This window comes from Hyla sarda, chromosome 5 (assembly GCF_029499605.1).
Source record: "Hyla sarda isolate aHylSar1 chromosome 5, aHylSar1.hap1, whole genome shotgun sequence".
Taxonomy (NCBI): domain Eukaryota; kingdom Metazoa; phylum Chordata; class Amphibia; order Anura; family Hylidae; genus Hyla; species Hyla sarda.
The window spans coordinates 142,868,394-142,891,393 of NC_079193.1; the positions used below are offsets into that span (position 1 = coordinate 142,868,394).

Sequence of the window (23,000 nt, forward strand, 5' to 3'; positions counted from 1 at the left end):
CTGGGCGGTTCCCTAGACATGTGTCATTAGAGAGCACTTAGACAGAAAAGAACAACTCAACTTCAGCAGCTCACAAGTACTGAAAGGATTAAGATTTTTTTTAATAGAAGTCATTTACAAATCTGTTTAACTTTCTGGAACCAGTTGATATATAAAAAAAAAATGTTTTTCCTGGATAACCCCTTTAACTACTTTCTGGTTAAATGAAAACTGTCACCCTGATCACACACACTAAACCCAATACACACACACACTAAACCCAATACACTGGTGGGTGGGTGACCAGGAATCCAAAGAGGGGTCACTTAATATAATCAGTGCCGTGGTTCCCGAGATATTGGCTGGAGAAGTTACTGAGTGGAAGTGTGCTTACCCATGATGGAGATAGTCTCTGCGCCCCAGGGGGCGCAGAGACTAATCTCCATCATGGGTAAGCACACTTGCACTCATTAATTAATCATCTTTACTTATGCTTTATTTGAGCACTTTATACAACAACACTGGAAATGCGGAGGTTTAGCCTATTCAACCACTGTACCTAGTCTCTGAGCATTGAATGTTGACGCATGCCAGTTATGGTTTTAGCATGATGTTATGTAACTCAGATCTAGTGTTTACAGTGTATTTTACTATGAGATATATGTGCAATATTGTAGGAGTGCTATACTTTGATACATCACAACTATAGTTTCTATGCTGTAGTCCGGAGTTCATCTCTGTTTCTCACCTTGTTCTGTATGTTGAGTTTATTTTTTAAGATTTTCTCTAACAAAGATAAATGAATTTTAAGGAAGTGGTTTTCGTGAACTCTTTTGTGTTTCTGGTGCATACATTTTCGTGGAGTTCCCATTGTTTACATAGGATCTTGTTAGACACTACCATTGAAGGATGATGACAAGTGATAAAACGTGTCAGTTTGGATTCTATTGTGTATATACCCTTTTGCAATCTGCATATAACCCAGCAATTTGCAGTTACCAGAATCTCTATCTTCTGCTATTCTTAACTGTGTTTTATTTTGTATTTTTATTATTAATGTTATATGTTTAATGTCTCTATTTTCTTGCCAAGTTAATTCTGTCCCAGCAGGGATTTCAGGTTTCTGGGTTACCAGTATTTCTCTTTCCTGTGGGTAACACTGAAGTGAATAATGTTCCATTCTACAAAAACAAAAAAACTTTTAGACCTCAGGGTTATACCTCATTCTAAGGGGCTATGCATGTATGCCAGAGGTTAGTGATGATAATGTGGCTGAGCAACTGAAGCACTACTGTACATATCAGGGGAGATTTATCAAAGGATTTAGACTGGTTTTTCCTGTCTAAATTTGTCGCACAGACAGTCACAGCCTAAATATATGCGACTTTTCTGCGACTTTTGCTTTAGAGGATTTTTAGAACATTAGAATGCACTAAAATAGACTAGAATGCACTAAAATAGACTAGAATGCATAGTCTATTTTAGACGGAAAAATGCATTGGTGCTGAATTTATCAAAAGTGACTTTTCAGCGACAAGTCGCATCGGCTGAAGGTACGCCGAAATGTCAGACCATACGGGAGCAGGTTTAAATACAGTCTAAAGCATAGATCACGAAGTCCATGCGCAGAATTTATCAAGAGCCGTGCGACTTTTGATAAATTAGGCGCACAATAGACCAGCCTAACCCTCTGTCTATATTGGTGCGGGACATAGACAACTCCCCCAATCATTTCCACAAATACAGCCTAGAAGTAAGGAGCTGTTCTCTCCTGTCTCTACTCTCTATAGGGGGAAGATTCAAATATAGTCTATTCTTTCTTCTTATTCATTACGCGTAACCTTTGATGTGCTTTTCAGCAAATGCTACACAAACATTTTAGATAGTCTGGTTTTAGTGACAAAAAAGAAATATTCATACTCCCCAATTGTTAGTGAAATTTTTAATTTGCTACAGACCAGAGTTGTTTAACTTTCAAACTCACTGCACATGAGTCCAAACCCAAATATACAACTAAAAATGCCTTGGAGGGGAATTAAAAACTCATGCGGTTATTTGGGTTTGGATACACTTCTTGGCTGCTGGGATCATGTTAAACAAACTGTTCTTTACTTTGAAAAAGAGGAAGTCATACAGAGCAATGTACCTAAACATGAGATATTTAAAAGGCTTCCGTTTTTAACATATTATCTGGGAACTAGAAAGGATTAACTTCTCTCTAATATAGGTCAATTACTCATTGTTCCCTGGTCTCCCTCCAAAATTTCCCATCAACATGTCCAAATGCAACCTCAGCTGGAGGACAAACATTCACATCTTTCAAAGAAAATACTGTTTTTAGGCTACTGTTTACTTCTTTCTTGTTTTTACACTGGTTTGTTACAATACATACTATTGTACCTAACATTTATGCTAACTTTACAATATAAGCAAGTAGGTGATATGGGCTGTAAAACCTGTGACAGGAGAACTTCTGTGATAGCTCCTAGGAATTAGACATTGTTGGCAGCAATGACCATATTATACTGGAGAGGTTATTGTTGGCTGATTTACCCAGCAAGGTAGACAAGACTGGGCTCATTGTAAAGAGGAATTAAGTGGTTAATAGAAAAATTTAGGGGGCTTTCCAGGATCTGAAAAAGAATAAAGGTTCTATATTCTTCTGTGTTCTGATACTATTCACCCCACCAATTCTAGTGCTGCCTTCTTACATCTTACATAATGAAATGCAAAAGTCCTCACTGAACTTTATGTCACTATAAGCACATGATATCAGAAGCGTCAAGTATTGTAGGTGTTGGAGTGTGAAAGAATCAAATAGGTAAATGTATCAATTATGTTTTTAGACTTTTCAAGTAGACTATTTTCTTATGATTATGTCGCACATTTTGTTATAAAACCCTCAGTTTTTCGCCGCTATATACCAGCTCTCACCTGGCTTACAAAACTGCCTGTGGACAACATTTGTAAAAAGTCGTACATTTTATCGCAACAGGTGAAAAAGTTGCTAAATTTTAAGCAGCATACAAAGTGGAGTCCTAAAGTGTTATTTTTTTTAAATGTGTGCTAGCACATACACATACACACATAGCCACCACACACTCAAAAACAAAAGTTCACTCACACCAACATTGATAAATTCCCACTACAGCATTTTGGACAGTATAAAAGGATAAGGGATAATATGCTAAACATCTTATCCCCTATCCAAAGGATAGGGGATAAGATATCTGATCTCGGGGGTTTTGCTGCTGGGTATTGCTGCACCCAGCGTTCTAAACAAATGCCGGGAACTGGCGGCAGTGGTTGCGACGTCATGAACACTCCCGCTCGTGACGTCACGCCACCTCCCATAGACATGAATGGAGGTGGTGTGATGTCACAAGGAGGCGTGGCCGCAACGTTACAATCATGACCTCCGACTCCAAGCGTTCTGAACAAAATGTTCAGAATGCTGGAGCACCGGAATACCCCTTTAATAGTGTTTCTATGTGTTAGTAGTGATCAAAATACTGTGTGTGAACTCAGCCTAAACCCATAACGTTTATAGCAAATCCTATCTGCTTTTGTTTTTACCCATTATCCCTCTTTACATTAGAAGCATTTTCTGTCTCTTCATGAAAATCTTATAGGATAAGTCTTATATTAAATGGGTTATGCCCAGTTCCTGCATAAAAAAATTGACTTACCTCCTGCCGCTACCTACCACAGTGCCTCCCATATCCTGCTCCCATTCTGCGGTCCTCTTCCTTGTTTCCAGAGGTGGAGCTGACCACATCAGTGTTCCGTCTCGTCAGTGATTGTCTGAGCAGCAGTGTAACATATTGGGCCCTGGCACCAGGAAGAAGACTGGGGTCAGGGCTCAGTAGGATTATAGGATGTGGAAGTAGGATAACAGAGACACCAGAAGAACAACAGGAGGTAAGTTTTTTGTTTTTGTTTTTTTGTTTTAATGCATGCAGCTGTGCATTAATTTAATGGACTACCTAGACAGTGTCTGCATGTGTTACTCTTAGAATATCACTTTATGATATTGTTAAATATCTGTCATCTTTATTTATTTTTATCTAATTTAAAAAAAGGAAAAATTTAACACAAATGTAGTAAATCACTTAAAGCCTCTCCTTACCTGTCTGTATTTCCCATAAAATATACTTCCGGCACATCTTTCCTTATAGCCCTATGTTGTGCTGTTCACGTCATTCTTGTTATTCTAGAAATATTTGACTAAAAAGCCAACTGGGTGTTACCGGAAGGGCGTGTCTCTATACTTTCTGGCACTATCCAATCAGCTGACAGTACCAGAAAGAGTAATGAGTCACCCCTAACTGATACAACCTAGTTGGCTATTTAGTCATTTGTTTTTAGTAAGAATAACAAAGGAATGAACACAGAGCTGTCAGAACAGATGTTCCAGAATTATGCTAAGGGAATTATTAACTAAGACAGACCGGGAAAGGCCACAGGTCCTATTCGATAGTTGCTGATCATTGATCATGGATTGATCATTGTTACCATAACCATATTATACAGTTGCTTGTATTCCATTGTCTAATAAAAAAAAAATAGCCTACTCACCTACAGTCCCAATAATTCATGGTAAAATACAGATCTATTCAGAGCTCTACCTAGCCCCTGGATGATCTAAAAGTGAGAGAGCACATAGTAAGTCCAGCAGTCTTAATGGTAATTTCTGCACTACAGAACATCTACCTTACAATTTTACAGAGTGCAGTTCATGGCAGCGAGTGGAAAGCTCCTTTTCCATTTGCATGATAATAGTACATGGTCACAGTTGTGCCTAAGGCATACTTTTTAAAAGTCTTGGCAGCAATTTCAGCTGAGATTTCTTGTTCTTTTTGATAGTAAAGCTCATAAAATTACACTTATTCTGGGGCATTATGTTGAGACATGTGGAAATAATTTGAAATCAATGTTGATAATTCATTGGAAATGATTGTATGCCAATGCATATCCTCAGAGCCATATGTAGGATTCATGGCACTTACACGTGATAATACATAATAACGTTAATATCCTCCTGTAACATCTATAGATGTATTAATGTACTAAGAAAATACTATTTAATTTGATATGTAAGTGAGGTCCTTTGGTACACTGGGGGTATTTACTAGCCCCTTTATGCCTTCATGCTCCTGCCCAACTGGTCCCTAAACAGTGACCCCCCCCCCCGCCCCCCAAATAAGGGCGTCCCTGCCCGATGAGCGTGTCAGCTTCAGAAGAAAAAAATCAAGCTGGAGATCTCACATTGATCATGCAGGATCTCGGCTTGAAGCGGCTATGTGCTGGTGGTGGGAGAGTTGGGGAGTTATTTATAAAGGGTCGGTTGTTTAGGGATCTGCCAGGCAGGAGTACAAGCGCACGAAGGGAAGGAACTAATTTACAATTTCACAATTTTTATCTATATCCCATCAACACCACAACATACAGACACACTGCAGAATCCCTTGTGATCAGTGCCACCCACACTATAAGGCAGTGGCAGCAGGTTAGTGTAGGTGATACTGGCATCAGTTTTCCTTTACATTTAGAGAGCGTAAAACAGGATAAGACAGACAGATGGGAAGATTTAAATGGTGCGCTCTTTGGGATAGATTTTACTGGGCATTAAGTTAGTCTATATAAGAGGCTCTACTAAAAGCAGGGCTCTGTACACTGAGGACAAGCAGGGTTATGTACACTTAGGACAAGCAGGGCTCTGTTCAGTGAGGACAAGCAGGGCTCTGTACACTAAGGACAAGCAGGGGTCTGTGCAGTGAGGACAAGGAGGGCTCTGTGCACTGAGGACAAGCAGGGCTCTGTACACTGAGGACAAGCAGGGCTCTGTACACTGAGGACAAGCAGGGCTATGTACACTGAGGACAAGCAGGGCTCTGTACAATGAGAACAAGCAGGGCTCTGTACACTGAGGACAAGAAGGGCTCTTTGCAGTGAGGACAAGCAGGGCTCTGTACACTGAGGACAAGCAGGGCTCTATGCACACAGGACAAGCAGGGCTCTGAGCAGTGAGGACAAGCAGGGCTCTGTGCACTGAGGACAAGGAGGGCTCTGTGCACTGAGGACAAGGAGGGCTCTGTGCACTGAGGACAAGGAGGGCCCTGTGCACTGAGTACAAGGAGGGCTCTGTGCACTGAGGACAAGGAGGGCTCTGTGCACTGAGGACAAGGAGGGCTCTGTACACTGAGGACAAGCAGGGCTCTGTACACTGAGGACAAGCAGGGCTCTATGCACACAGGACAAGCAGGGCTCTGAGCAGTGAGGACAAGCAGTGAGGCTCTGTGACATGCTCCCGCCTCACACATCAGGCCTGCACAGAGCCCTGCTTCTCCCTTCTTCACTTCCTGTATTTGGTCTCCTCACAGAGACACACAGGCAATAGCTGCAGGGACAGCATTTTTTCACATTTCACATTTTTTAACCAATGTGCATTTCATATGTATACATATAATGGTATTCTCTACATCATATCAAAAGTTTTTGCTAACGACAGATACACTTTAAGAATATGAGTAAGCAGCAGCTTTTACTGTATCCCTTTATGTCTTCATGTATCCCTTTAATCTCAGAAGTGTGTATATTTATAACTTCCACACAGCAGATTCCACAAATGGAGCCAGCTGGAATCCTTTCTTTGCCTTCTATATTATTTCATCATAAATAAGAAAAAAAAGAAAACACTGCTATTAGTAAACAGCAGTTTTTGCATTAGAATATAGTTTTAGGGCACTTTCCCACTTAGCGCATACGCAGCGTATTTCACACTGCGCAAAATCTGCAGCAGCAGCTGGAAATACACTGTGTATCCCTCGCTCACCATACACACAAGGCTTTCCGGCGGCAGCCCTATGTATGCAGTGAGTTTTAGAGGCGGGCCGTGTGCCAGCATGACTGTGATGTGTGGCTCCACCTCCAAAACTCACTGCACACAGAGGGCTGCCGCCGGAAAGCCTTGTGTGTATGGTGAGCGAGGGATACACAGCATATTTCCCTCTGCTGCTTCAGATTTTGCGCAGCGTGAAATACGCTGCGTAGACGCCAAGTGGGAACATGCCCCCTAAAAAAAAATGGGAACTCTGCCTGACATCTCAGAGTTGTTTCAGTAGATTTAGCTGGTAGGCATCCTATAAGTAACCCTCCTGAAAGAAGTGTATTTTTGAGTGTGAGAAGATCATATGCAAACACAAGGAGAACATACAGACTCCATGCACATATCTCCCTCCGTTGGATTTGATGACATGACTCACAATACAACTGTTAACCACTGAGCCACTTCTTATAAGAAGCATTTCCTGCAAATAAGCTGATCACAGTGTTTCTCCCTGTTTAACCCTTCAGTGATCATCGGGGAGGGGGGGGGGGGGGGGATGGGGGTGTCATGAAATCAAGTGTTCTATTTCCCTGCAGCATCACCATAGGTCTCGAAAGCGCCATACAATCTTTTTAGTTCTCCTCTTCCACTTATAGAAGAAGGTTTGTGAGTCTGTATTATTTCAGAATATCCAAGGATAATTTTAAGAATCGTTTACCAAAGAAGGCAACCCTTTTCATGTAGACACATTTTTGGACCTCTGAGTAAAAGCATTAGTTCTGTATATACCTGAAAAAGTAGATGGGTAGCTGCGTATTTGGATGTCTTTAGTTTTTTTTTTCTTAAGATCAGCGTGTGATCATAAAAAAGGAAATATGATTCATGTTGACAAGGAATGAATATACCTGCTCCTTATATGGGGCTTTTTCAAGCTATATCTATTTTGAATTGCGTCCTTGCAACCATAGATTGTCAAAAATGTCATAAACAAGTCGTCCCTTCAGCGGCTAAAACACCAAAGTGTAATATAACATCACACATCACGTTTGTATATCTTTTGATGGTCTCCCAATTATTCAGATTTTTATGGCATACATCCAGTAGGGATAAGTAAAAGGCGCAAGCAACACTTTCCCGGTGCTCACTTTTCACAAGATTCGCTTATCTGGTGCTTGGCACATCTGTCTACTAATATAACAGCTTTCTGTTCGTAGCATCTGCAACAGATTCATTTTAATTCACTGGCATATTCCTTTCTCTGTAATTTGCAGCAGATGGTTATATCAGTCAGATAAGATACATTCATATATATATATATATATATATATATATGCACATATATATAATTTGTTTTTCGTTTTTAGCAGATGAGACATATGTTTCAGTTTGCATATGAGTGTACCTTTGCCAGAAAGCTTTATAAAAATTATAGGTTGCCAGTAAGCAAATAACATGTGCAACAGAATTCTTAGCCAAAAGCCTTTTTTTTTATTTCCTGAAGCACAATTATACCTCTACTGTAGATTGTTTATTTAATTGGTGTAATGATCCAAATAGCTTGGCCACTAGGGGCACTTTTTCATTGAATCCTGTACAAATATTCTTTTTTATCCTAGATGAAATACAATTCAGCAAAAAAAAAAAAAAAAAAAATCCCAATGTCCATAAACTTCATTTTTTTTATGCCTAACCAACTGAAACCCTGTAATTGGCATAATTTAGTGTATAGGGATTTTCTAGTGTTCTAAAAAAATATGCAAAGTAGACTATTTAGAATTGTAGGTTATCTGCTTAGAATAATTTCATAACTTGAAACAAATAAACATATATCAGATCCGGTACTCTAGATCAGATTTTGATGCTCCACAGAAAATGTATACCCTTTCCTAGCCCCGATATTATAAGAGCAATTGAATAAAAATTTACAATTATATCTGTTCTTGCTTATCATTAACCCCTTAAGGACCAAGGACGTTCCAGAACCTCCTGGTGTTTCTCCGGTCTCTGCCGCGCACCGGGTCCCGGGACCCCTGCATCTCGGCGATCGCCGGAGATCGCTTGCAAAATCACGCAAGCGATCTTCGGCGATTCGGGTCACTTGTGAACCGATTACCCGGTAATAAATGGTGATTGGCGGTGTCCAATTCACCGCCAATCATCTGCCGTTGCTGGGGAGCGGTGACAATACTGTCACCGCCCCAGCAACGCTGCTATTGGCCGGCGATCGTCCAGCCAATAGCAGTGCGGCAGAGGAGGGGTTAACGGTCCCTTCCTGCTGCTGCACCCGCTCTCTGTGTTCAGCCAGCGGGTGCAGCAGTGAGGAGAAGACCGTGGATCCCCCCTCAGAGCTCCAGAGACCCCTCAGGAGCCTTAGAATAGGGACAGCGGATTGCAGGGACAGGTAGAATTTAATAAAGTAAAAAAAACGTATGGTACCGCTCAGGGACCTCTCTGTAGATGAGCCTCTCATCAGTTTTAAGGGGAGACTCATCTTCCGCCAGTATATTCCCTCAAAGCGGGCGCGGTACCTCCGGGAACACTTGCAAGTTTAGAGCATATGAGGGACGAGATTCCCGTATTGAACCCCCAGAATGTCCCCCCACTCTGGGTGTTAGCGAGAAACTCGTTTGGGACCTTGTGCACCCATTGCTGGATAAGGGTTTCCACGTGTACATGGATAACTTTTATACCAGCATCCCTCTGTTCAAATCCCTTTCCGCCAGATCCACATCCACTTGTGGGACTGTGCGGAAGAACCAGAGAGGCCTCCCTCTAAATTTTGCTAAGACGCCTATCCCCAAGGGTGAGTCCCGTGCCCTCACCCATGATAACCTGTTGTTGGTGAAGTATAAGAGGGATGTCCTTATGCTCACCACTATTCATGGGAACGGCAGCACCCCTGTCCCTGTGCGAGGTACCGTGGGACCTGTCCTCAAGCCCGATTGTATTCTGGACTACAATCGGTATATGGGGGGAGTTGATCTCTCAGATCAAGTCCTCAAGCCATACCACGCCATGTGGAAAACACGGGCATGATACAAAAAAGTTGCGGTCTACTTGGTACAGGTTGCCATGTACAACGCTTTTGTACTATCCCAGTACGCTGGCAACACAGGGACATTCCTCCAGTACCAAGAAGAAGTCCTAAGGTTCCTGATCTTTGCTGACCGGGAAAGATCAGGCCGGACTTCCCAAGGGTCTGGAGTTATAGGCGCCAGGATCGTCCCAGGCCAACACTTGAGGTCCCCCCCCCAGTGGAAAGAAGGGACGATCCCAGAAAAAATGCAGAGTGTGTTACAGGAAGGGGAAACGGAGGGACACCACCATTCAGTGTGACACTTGCCCAGATAATCCAGGCCTCTACATAGGCTGCTTCAGGGAGTATCACACTTCCATGGAGCCCTACATTTTCCCTTTTTATTAGAATTTTCCATAATTTGACCAATGTACCAAGTCCAAAGTACATTCCAAAATATAGCCCCCATAAATCACTAAATTGCCCAAAAAAACCTTTAAAAAAAAAAAAAAAAAAACCTGATAAGACCTCTGGGGGTGTTTTGTCAAAAATGAGTCACTATCATCGGGACTTTTTTATGTTGCCTCAAATGTGCAGCGCTCTCTCTCCAACTGAGCGGGTGCGCATTTGAGGCAACAGGTTAGGGATGGCCACACACATCACATTCCCAGAATGATGATTCAGAGCATAGGGTTTGGGGCGGGCATATTTTTTTTTGTTTTGGCTATGCTCTGGGTCATCATTCTGGGAACATATCCTGTTTTATTATGTTTTATAATTTTCTGGCCCACTGTACTCCATATCACGGGCCTCTGTACCCCACCTGTCTACCCCAGGTACGGCCCGATGTCCCCATAGTATTCCCCTATTTTAGGGCTTAGTGTTCCCCCCATTAACGCTCCTTGAGGGGGGGTCCCACATCCTGGCTCCATATCAAGCTCAAGGTCCCTGACTGCGCTCTCACTCGAGCAAGACCTGCTGTGCACCTGCCAAGCCTAAATCATCAAAAAATAAGGTATGTCCTTACTCCAAAGAAATGTATTTACAAATTGTGGGGTGTCTTTTCTGCTATTAACCCTTGTAAAAATGTAAAATTTGGGGGGAAACACATTTTAGTGAATTTTTATTTTTTACATATGCAAAAGTTGTGAAACCCCTGTGGGGTATTAAGGCTTACTTTACCCCTTGTTACATTCCTCAAGGGGTCTAGTTTCCAAAATGGTATGCCATGTGGGGGGTATTTTGCTGTCCTAGCACCATAGGGGCTTCCTAAATGCAACATGTCCCCCCCCCCCCCCCCCCCCCCGCATTTCAGCAAAGTTTGCAAATGTGACTCCTTCTCTTCTGAGCATTGTAGTTCACCCGTAGTACATTTGACGTCCACTTATGGGGTATGTCCATACTCAGAAGAGATGGGGTTACAAATTTTGGGGGGTCTTTTCTACTATTAACCCTTGCAAAAATGTGAAATTTGTGGGGAAACCTACATTTTAGTGAAAAAAAATATATTTTTTGACATATGCAAAAGTCGTGAAATCCCTGTGGGGTATTAAGGCTCACTTTACCCCTTGTTACGTTCACCAAGGGTTCTAGTTTCCAAAATATAATGCCATGTGTTTTTTTTTTGCTGTCCTGGCACCATAGGGGCTTCCTAAATGCGGCATGCTCCCAGAGCAAAATTTGCTTCCAAAAAGCCAAATATGACTACTCCTCTTCTGAGACCTGTAGTGTGCCAGCAGAGCACTTTTCACCACCCTATGGGGTGTTTTCTGAATCGGGAGAAATTGGGCTTCAAATTTTGGGGGGTATTTTCTACTTTAACCCTTTGTAAAAATGTAAAATTTTTGGGAAACTAAGCATTTTAGGTAATTTTTTTTTAACATATGCAAAAGTCGTGAAACCCCTGTGGGGTATTAAGGTTCACTTTACCCCTTGTTACGTTCCCCAAGGGGTCTAGTTTCCAAAATATAATGCCATGTGTTTTTTTTTTTTGTTTTTTTTTGCTGTCCAGGCACCACAGTGGCTTCCTAAATGCGGCATGCCCCCAGAGCAAAATTTGCTTCAAATTTTGGGGGGTATTGTATGCTATTACCCTTTTTAAAAATGTAGATTTTTTGGGAAAACAAGCATTTTATGTAAAAAAAAAAAAATTCTTTTACATTTGCAAAAGTCATGAAACACCTGTGGGGTATTAAGGCTCACTTAATTCCTTGTTACGTTCCCTGAGGGGTCTAGTTTCCAAAATGGTATGCCATGTGGTTCTTTTTTTTTTTGCTGTTTTGGCACCCTAGGGGCTTCCTAAAGGTGAGATGCCCCCCAAAAACCATTTCAGAAAAATGTTCTCTCCAAAATCCCCTTGTCGCTCCTTCCCTTCTGAGCCCTCTACTGCGCCCGCCGAACAATTTACATAGACATATGAGGTATGTGCTTACTCGAGAGAAATTGGGCTACAAATACCAGTAAAAATTTCTCCTTTTACCCCTTGCAAAAATTGGGTCTACAAGAACATGCGAGTGTAAAAAATGAAGATTTAGAATTTTCTCCTTCACTTTGCAGCTATTCCTGTGAAACACCTAAAGGGTTAAAACACTTACTGAATGTCATTTTGAATACTTTGGGGGGGGGGGGGTAGTTTTTATAATGGGGTAATTTATGGGGTATTTCTAATATGACGACCCTTCAAATCCACTTCAAAACTGAACTGGTCACTGAAAAATAGTGAGTTTGAAAATTTTGAAGCTCTCTGGTGTCTTCCAAAAGTAAAAACTCATCAATTTTATGATGCAAACATAAAGTAGACATATTGTATATGTGATCCAAAATTTTTTTTATTTTGAATATCCATTTTCCTTACAAGCAGAGAGCTTCAAAGTTAGAAAAATGCAAAATTTTCATTTTTTTCATCAAATTTTTATTTTTTTTTACCATGAAAGGATGTAAGTTGCCACAAAATGTTACCACTATGTTAAAGTAGAATATGTCACGAAAAAATTATCTCGGAATCAGAATGATAACTAAAAGCATTCTAGAGTTATTAATGTTTAAAGTGACAGTGGTCAGATGTTCAAAAAACGCTCTGGTCCTAAGGTGTAAAATGGCCTGGACTTAAGGGGTTAAAGGGGTATTTCAGCTAAAAGCATTTATTACCTATCCAAAGGAGTCATGCATGTGCGCCACTGCTCCATTCATTGTATATGAAGCTGCTGGAAATAGCTCAGCGCTCAGCTATTTTTTGCAGCACCTTAGACAATGAATGTGCGCTTCACTCCCTGGCTTTACTGTCCTCTCCGTCTAATTGCTGCAGATGGGCTCTATAGACTTATAATGGAGCCCATCTAGTGCAACTGGACAGAGATCAAAACAAGCAGGTAAGTAAGGCGTACTTGTAAACACTCAAACCCAACCAGACCAAACTTTTGAAATGTCACTGGGAAATGACAGAGACACTTTACTGGCAAACTGACAGACAGTTCACCCTCACTAAACTGAATACACTGGGTTATAGTGCTGGTGAACCCAATTACAACGAGGCATTGCTTACCTGGATCCGCAGCCAGGTACTGGAAATACCCATTGAATCAGGCTTAATTGATAATTGCCGGCTTTGCACAATGGAGGTGGGACCTGGTGATACTGCTTTGTAATCCAGTTCACTATCACTATAATTTTACCCTGTGTATTGGGTTTAGTGTGGATGAACAAGCTGTGAATTTCCCTTTAAAAGTGTAATAAAACACACTCCAGTTTTGTGGCGCAAAGCAGTGTATCTCATTGCTAGTATGGTGGGTGTTAAAATAGTTTCTAAACATGGGTAAATGAAATTGGTACTATACAGTATACTGAGTGTAGTAGTATATGATAGGAAAATACTTTTGGCATTCACGGTAGACATTTTTGTTATACAGAACAGCAGTGCCACCTATCAGCTACAAAATACTTTGTGCCTCCAATTTCTCTTACACTTCGCATTCGATGTTATATTAGACCAAACCAAATTGAACAAACGATGCTTTTGCAATATTTGATAAATCCATCACAGGGTTTTAGAATTCTTTAAATCTTTCCTTGCTTTTTATCAGAAAGCGATCTGCACCTTTTGGTCTCCGGAATTTAATTTGGGAAGATTGCGCAGTGTAAGAAGAATGAAAAACATTGTAAGAAAAAAGTGTTTACGCTGACATTTCTTGCTGCACTGTCATCCTGGCGCCATTCTATGACTTACAAAACATGGACATATTACGCTGTAGACAGTTCTCTCCCTAACAAAGCGGAGCATTCAGGCACAGCCAGGTATAGATCAGATGAACCTATTCTTACTGGGATCAAAAGCATTTAGTTAGAGACTCCCTTGGGAATTCACTTTACAAGGACCATTGTGGCACAGTGATATGTTATCTTGACGAATACTTTGGAATGTAAAACCCACACGTATTGGTTTATTTGTGTAACCACTGGCAAACTACCAAAAGACAACCGGCTCATCCTCAAACACCTCCATGATTTGGCTTTTCTTTAGCCACATAAGTATTGTCAGAGATTTGGTAGAGAATTCTACAAAGTATATTTGCTTTGGACTTCCCCTTTTTGTTAGAAAGGTCCCCTCACAAGTAGTTTGAATCTGTTGGGGAATTTTCTTCTTCTGCAGCGCCACCACACAAGAACTATGTAGAATCAATATGGCATTCAAATAGTGCCCCGATGCAGGGAGGTCTTCTCTGTGACTGTTCTCCACTCTGGCTGATAGATTGGTATCCTGAATGGGGGACCCCTTTATATTTCCCAATACAGTTCAATATTTCCATATTTTTTTCTGGAGAAATTGTTTTAAAATCAAGTGGTCGAAAAAGTTATACAGATGTGTAAATTCTAATTAAAACAAATTCCATCCTTCCAGTACTTGTGTAGTTATTTCCAATCCAACAAATTGCTCCCTGCTTCAATTTCTGTCTGTGTCAGGAACTGTCCCATAATAAACCTCTCCTGCTCTGGACAGTTCCTGACATGGACAGAAGTAGCAGCAGAGAGCACTGTGGTCAGACTGGAAAGAACTACAGGACTTCCTTCAGGGCATACAGCAGCTGATAAGTACAGAAAGGCTTGGATTTTCTAAATTGAGGTAATGTACATAGCTTTCTAGTATCAGTTGATTTGAAGGTGTTTGTTTATATTTAAAACGTATTTTAATGTAATTCCATAAATGAATCAGATTAAAAGGGTCTTGTTATTTACATTGTATTTGTTTTAGTACATTGTTTCGTTTAAGTAGTACTTCATTATCTCCTCTAAATATAAGGAAGGCTTCGAGGCATCTGAATTTAAACCTCTGCTGTTTTACTAAGCGTATTTTAGTACATTGTCAGGACCTTGCCTACGCTAGACCAGTATATAACATACTGAATACCTTTCTATCCTTGGATGTACTTTATGAATGGCTCTGATAGCAGGATATGACTGGCAAATCCTTTTTGTTTCAGTTATTATTTTTATGTTCTGAAATGCCTTACAGATGTCATGCAATCATATTCTCATCTGTTTAGGACTCTGTTCATACTACCATCATGGCTTTCTTCTAAAACAGAGCCTTTACAGTTATGCTATTTCCATTTTTGATACCCTGTATATTTTGTTTTGTATGTCTCTGCTGTAGCTGCTAGGCCTAGAGTTACAGGTGAGATGCTATGAACCTGTAGGAGATCCATTGGAGAATAGCCAAAAACAACTTCTAACTATAATCTTCAGACGTTGTTTTGAGACTTCTGTTTTTTAGAGCTGCACCACAATAGTCATTTTGGCTATTCTCAAACTGATCTTCATGTGTTGCTGTACAGGATGACCATTGCATTGTAGTCTGTGTGGCTTGATCACATCCCCATGCAGTTAGGATTGTCTTTATATTACCATCCCACAGTCCTTGTATAATTCATAACAAAGAGCGTACAGCAATTATATATAAAAGTATTAACTAAAGGAACTCGTAGTCCTTTGGTCGGTTCTTCCTTCTTTTTTCATTTATTCCGTATTTTGGCAAGATGTGAGCATTTCTCATAGTCCCATTTTACAACTTGTTACAGCCTGGAGTCAGTTCCTACACTGCCACTGTTAAAGCATACCCGTCAGATCCAACTACATTTTTTATATATATATATATATATATATATATATATATATATATATATATATATTACTCAGTACCTAATCCTGACCATGTACATCTAATTTTTATGTGTCTAGAACCTTATTTATTTTTTTATTACACTTTTAATACAGCTCACTAGTCTGAATTCCTCTCAAAGGGAGGGGGTGTGGCCTCACTGTGCAGGTCTCCGCCCCCTCCCTCAGTATGCTGTCTGCTCACATCTCCCCTAGCATTAGCAAAACTACAACTCCCAGCTTGTCCTCACTGACAGTAGCGGGACACAAGCTGACAGTGGGAGGATTTTTCCTCTAGCTGGGAGCCCTGCGCTCACAGCTGTCAATCAAGGAAGTGTGTCCATGACATAGGTGATGATGCATGGACACAGCAGGACTTGTATGTGTCTTTTTCAGTATGAAATACTGAAAATTTTCTAATGAAAGCAATTGCAAAACCAATTGGTTTTGCATGCTTTACAACATATCAAATGTTTTTGTATCTGACAGTGCCCATTTAAGTCTGACCATACGTTTTGGAGCATACCCTTTAGTCATGCACTCAAACTGCAAACTGTACCCTCTATACCCTCAAGTATGCATATAGTAAGTTAGATGTTTTGTAGCACATGAAAAAATAACAGACTTTATATGAAAAAACATATTCTCACAGAAAAATGTAGATAGCCAGATACAAAAATGAGCAAGTAGGACTCAAATCACAAAATTAACCGAATTGTTGGCTCATTTAAAACTTAACATTTCATCAAAATGCAATAAAATAAATGTCCTCAAATAACTACCAAAAGTGTAGCAAACCAAGACAAAATTGTTGTGTCACAAAAACCTAAACAATTAGCCTGTGAAAAATGAACATTCAATGTTCCCCCCCTTAAAGGATAAATCAGCAATTTAAGGGGTTCATCAGGGGACAATCAAAAGAACAACAGGCTTATTTGATATGGCAAACAGGATAAGAAACACAAAGTTGCCAATGTAATGATAATTCGGTCCACAGAGGGACCACTCACTCAGACGCTCAGGGTGTATGACGATGGTTAAGGGGAAACCACAATAACAGTCCTACCTCCTCTCCAAGCACCACGGACCATCGCATAGCTCCTACCTAGTTAAATATAGAAATCATTAGCACCAAACCTGTTGCGTTACCGCACCTAAAGGGGTGCAGTCTTAGCATACCTGTAGTGGTGATCGCGCGCTAATACAGCGCGGTCAGTGTGGCGCAGCAGGGTGCACGTGTACAGCCAGGACAGAAGAGCGGTGCACAGACCAGGACTGCCCGCGAATGCGCTCGTCAACCCCTCTGGCGCAGGCACACTAACGCAAATGAAGCCTTTGGGTTAAAATGTACCCGTTCCCTGGACTTAGTTGTCACGCAGGCACATTAAGAACTCACCCGTGTAAATGGAATACATATTAAGATGTTACCAATACAGCAAACTATGATAATAGGATGAAAAAGGGCAATACTAAAGAAAATATGGTGGTTAGTAATATGATACTGATGTGTATAAGATGTGTATAAAATGTGTGTATAAGATGTGCATAACTACATAAATGAAGGATAAGTAGTTAGGAAGAAATTAAATAAGAGATGTAGGAAGGTATGAGATGGATACACATTCTCTTATTTACATTTCTTCCTAACTACTTATTCTTCATTTATGTAGTTCTGCACATCTTATACAAACATTTCTGCACATCTTATACACACATTTTATTCAAACCGCTATACTTATTATTATTACACTATCAGTATCATATTACTAACCACCATATTGTCTCAGGTATAGCGCTTTTTCATTCTATTATCAAAATTTCTGTACTGGTAACATCATCTTAAAGGGGTACTCCGCCAAGACATCTTATTCCCTATCCAAAGGATAGGGGATAAGATGTCTGATCATGGGGGTTCCACCACTGGGGACCCCCACAATCTCTGCAGTGGCACCCCGCCGTGATGATGGGGCAATGCAGGGGACGGTGCATCGTGACATCACTGCTCCGCCACCTGTGACGTCACGTCTCGCCCACTCAAGACAAGTCTATGGGAGGGAGATCGTCACACCCCCTCCCATAGACTTGTATTAAGGGAGGAGAGCGTGATGTCACGGTGGCAGAGCCTTGACATCACTATGCTCCATCCCCTGCATCACCCCGTCCTCACACACAGCCAGTTTTCTCTCTAGTGATGACAGCGAGGTGCCGCTGCAGACATTGTGGGGGTCCCCAGTGGCGGGACCCCCACGATCAGACATCTTATCCCTTATCCTTTGTTAACATCATCTTATCCCCTTTGGATAGGGGATAATATGTTTGGGGTGGAGTACCCCTTTAATATGCATTCCATTTACACGGTTGAGTTTTTAAAGAGCCTGCACAATAACTAACCACAGTGAACGGGTAAATTTTAACCCGACAGCTTCATTTGCACCTGCGCCAGAGGGGTTGATGAGCACATGTGCTGGTCCATGCGCCGCTCTTCTGTCCTGGATGTGCGCGTGCGCCCTGCTGCACCACGCTGATCGCACTGTATTAGCGTGCGGTCACCGCTACAGGTATGCTAAGACCGCACCCCCTTAGTGGTACAGCAACAGGTTTGGCGCCAATGATTGCTATATTTAACTAGGTATAAGCTATGCAATGGTCCCTGCCGCTTGGAGAGGAGGGAGGACTGTTATTGTGGTTCCCACCATAACCATCGTCCTACACCTTGAGCGTCTGAGTGAGTGGTCCCTCTGTGGACCGAATTATCATTACATTGGCAGTTTTGTGTTTCTTATCCTGTTTGCCATATAAAATAAGCCTGTTGTTCTTTTGATTGTCCCCTGATGAACCCCTGAAATTGCTGATTTATCCTTTGAGTTAAAAGGGGGACGGGGGGGGGGGGGGGGGGCGTGTTCGTACTTACCTTATCTCCATGTGTGTATAATATACTGAATTGATGGACATTGTATGTTAATTTTCACCAAGCTTATAGTTTAGGTTTTTGTGACACAGCTATTTTGTGTTGGTTTGCTACACTTTTGGTGGTTATTTGAGGACATTTATTTTATTGCATATTGATTAAATGTTAAGTTTTAAATGAGCTAACAATTCGGTTTATTCTGTGATTATATAAAAAACATACTATTAAGAACGTTGTATAAATTTAATCAAGGCCTTTCAGCACTATAGCATCTAGTTCACTGAGCCAATAGACTTCCCGCTGCAACAAACTCCGAAGGTGAAGCAGGCTGAAGAAATCAGTTGCCCAGTGTTGCACTAGTGGATATATTTGTATAAAGACTTGTTGTCCCATGGTCCAATCATAGGCATGGCGCTAATATAAATTTGTTTTAGGGTATGTTCACACTGAGGAATTGGAGAGAAATTCTCACTTGAAAATTCTGCTGTGGAATTTCTGTTTTTATTTTTGCGCAGAATTTGCACGGAATTTATGCAGAATTCCATTCAGATTATAGCAGAAAACTGTTTTACTGTGCTTTTATTTATTTTTTATAAAAAAAATTTGTTGCGCGGAATTTCCACGTAATTTCTGAGCGAAATGGCGTTCGGCGGAAAAAAAACCTAACATTGCGGTCTATGGGAATTTAGACGCGGATTCCGCATTAATAAAGAACATGTTCATTCTTCATGCAGAACCGAATTCCACTGGCCGAAATTCCTAAGTGTGAACTGAGGAGCGGGATTTAATTAAAATCAAGGGAGTTTGGAACTGCTTAATGAATTGGAGAGGAATAAGGGAGCGGAATTACTCGAGTAAATTCCTCTCCAATTCCTCAGTGTGAACATACCCTTAGGGTGTTCTTGGACTAAGCTTAAAATATTTCTTGAGATTCAGATGTCGTAATGTTGGCACTCCTGAAATGTTGCTAGAAGTATTTCTCACAGAAAAGGATTGCAGTAACACATGTTTTGCTATACACATGTTTATTCCCTTTGTGTGTATTGGAACTAAACAAGAAAAAAGCTAATTGGACATAATGTCACACCAAACTCCAAAAATGATCTGGACAAAATTATTGGCACCTTTAACTTAATATTTGGTTGCACACCCTTTGGAAAAAATTACTGAAATCAGTGGCTTCCTATAACCATCAATAAGCTTCTTACACCTCTAAGCCGGAATCTTGGACCACTCATCCTTTGCAAACTGCTCCAGGTCTCTTATTGGAAGGACGCCTTTTCCCAACAGCAATTTTAAGATCTCTCCACAGGTGTTCAATGGGATTTAGATCTGGACTCATTGCTGGCCACTTCAGAACTCTCCAGCACTTTGTTGCCATCTATTTCTGGGTGCTTTTTGACGTATGTTTGGGGTTCTTGTCCTGCTGGATGACCCAAGATCTCGGACGCAAACTCAGCTTTCTGACACTGGGCTGTACAGTGTGACCCAAAATCCTTTGGTAATCCTCAGATTTCATGATGCCTTGCACACATTCAAGGCACTTAGTGCCAGAGGCAGCAAAACAACCCCAAAACATAATTGAACATCCACCATATGTTACTGTGTTCTTTTCTTCGGTAAATGGTAGTATGAATGATGTACTTTACCAAAAAGCTCTATCTTGGTCTCATCTATCCACAAGACGTTTTTCCAGAAGGATTTTGCCTCACTCAAGTTCATTTTGGCAAAATGTAGTCTTGCTTTTTTTATGTCTCTTTCAGCAGTGGGTTCCTCCTGGGTCTCCTGTCATAGCTTTTAATTTCATTTAAATGTCGATGGATAGTTTGTGCTGACACTGATGCTCCCTGAGTCAGCAGGACAGCTCAAATATCTTTGGAACTTGTTTGGGGCTGCTTATCCACCATCCGGATTATCCTGCATTGACACCTTTCATCAATTTTTCTCTTCCGTCCATGCCCAAGGAGATTGTCCACAGTGAGCAACATTATCAAGAAGTTTGCAACCCATGGCACTGTAGCTAAAGGCAAATCTAGATCTCTGGAGATGGACTTGTAACCTTGAGATTGTTAATATTTTTCCACAATTTTGGTTCTCAAGTCCTCACAGTTCTCTTCTCTTCTCCTTTTTCTGAGGTACATGCTTAGTGTGGCACACACAGACACACAATGCAAAGACTAAGTGAACTTCTCTCCTTTTTATCTGCTTTCAGGTGTGATTTTAATATTGCCCACATCTGTTACTTGCCCCCAAGTGAGTATAAAGGAGCATCACATGCTTGAAACAATCTTTTTTTTCCACAGTTTTGAAAGGGTGCCAATAATTTTGTCCAGACCATTTTTGGAGTTTGATTTAACATTATGTCCAATTTTCTTTTTTTCCTCCCTTTTTTGGTTTAGTTCCAAAACACACAAAGGAAATAAACGTGTATAGCAAAACATGTGTTACTGCAATCCTTTTCTGTGAAAAATACTTCATTTTCTTGAAATATTTCAGGGATGCCAACATTTACGGCCATGACTATAGTTCTAGCTGACCTTTGACAGGAGTCTAGGGATGTTGGAGACAAATAGGACCAGGTATAATTTCCACCTCTGCACCCCCTATTGTTGCACCACCATAAGTACATTTACCCAACACCTATTTGGGTGTTTTGTCAGATTGTTATTGCTGCTGTACCATTGTAATTTATATGGAGAGGTTTTTATGCATGGTGATGAAGTGTTGTATAGTACATCCATTCCAGACTGATGTCTTAAAGCACTTGCAGTAAAACTTCTACATAACTTATACAGGCTTTTAATGACAGTATTACTGTATATTTTGTAATGCATACCAGAGTTATAATATAGGAAACATTCTTCCAGTATATACAGCTCATCATATCACACATCTAAAGTACATTGTAAAGTGGAAGGATATGTAATCAGTTGTATGCCACTTGAGTGTTGTATTTTGTGCCTCTTGCCTACAAAATGTTACTTCATTCCTGTAACCTATTTCCTTCTATCTCTCAGTAGACACGAGCAGAAAGGATGCATTACAGGCACTTCTGAATGATTGGTTTTGTGTATTCCTTCCACTAATGTAAAGCTTCTTCTGGAACCTACATTTAGAGGCCCATAGTATCAACTGTTTAAAGAACAATTTCTAGTGATATATTTTTTTTACATTTATGAGTTCTGTGAAATAAAGAAAACGTATTCAGGGTATTTTTGTGTCTTTTGATCTTGATAACTTTTTTTTATCCTCCCAGTTCACTTCCCTCCATCCTGAGAAACCGCCACCTGCCTTTAATTGTATTATTTTTTATGCCTTGATATTGTGCTGTATTTTTTTGCTCAGTGGGGCATTCTCCAGTAAACATGGCATCATCTGTAGCCATACAGGGGAGAACTTCCTTCCTCACTCTGTTACATATAGCAAGAAGCAGTTTAGTGTGAGGTGAGCTGTGATTGGCTGATACCACACACACACACACACACACACACACACACCCTTCAGCTCTGTGCTCTGAACTCAGTGTGTCAGCTCTGCCCAGCAGAAATATCTAGCACAATGTTTAGCTCTATGCACTGAAGGCACCATGACTACAGCAGTGTTTCCCAACCGGGGTGCATCCAGCTGTTCCAAAACTACAACTCCCAGCATGCCTGGACAGCCTTTTGCAACAGCTGAAGGGCTCCTGGTTAGCAAATCTAGCTCAGCTCAAAGGGAAGCTCCATAAACCCTATACACTGTGCTGACCATAGGTCCTACATGCATTTCCTGACTTTTGTCTCTGCCTTGCTGCTGAAGGAGAATATCTACAAGCAGGACAGCCAGCAAGACCAGAAGGAGGATCCCTGATGGCCAAACCTTTAGTGGTTAATTTAACACATAAAGTTAAAAAATTGTATTAAGAAGTATATTAGAAAAGTAGTGATCTTATAGGCTAATCTATAATATATTACATTTTATTGATGGTGACATGCACCATTTTTTTTATATATCAACTGGCTCCAGAAAGTTAAACAGATTTGTAAATTACTTCTATTAAAAATCTTAATCCTTCCAATAATTATCAGCTGCTGAAGTTGAGGTGTTCTTTTCTGTCTGGCAGTAGTGCTCTCTGCTGA

General features: G+C 40.8%; 1 protein-coding gene across 4 annotated transcripts in view; it reads left to right on the forward strand.

The window, feature by feature from the left end:
• BBS9 (Bardet-Biedl syndrome 9) overlaps positions 1 to 23,000 on the forward strand; it is a 390,136-nt gene that overhangs the window by 311,815 nt on the left and 55,321 nt on the right. The window lies entirely within an intron of this gene.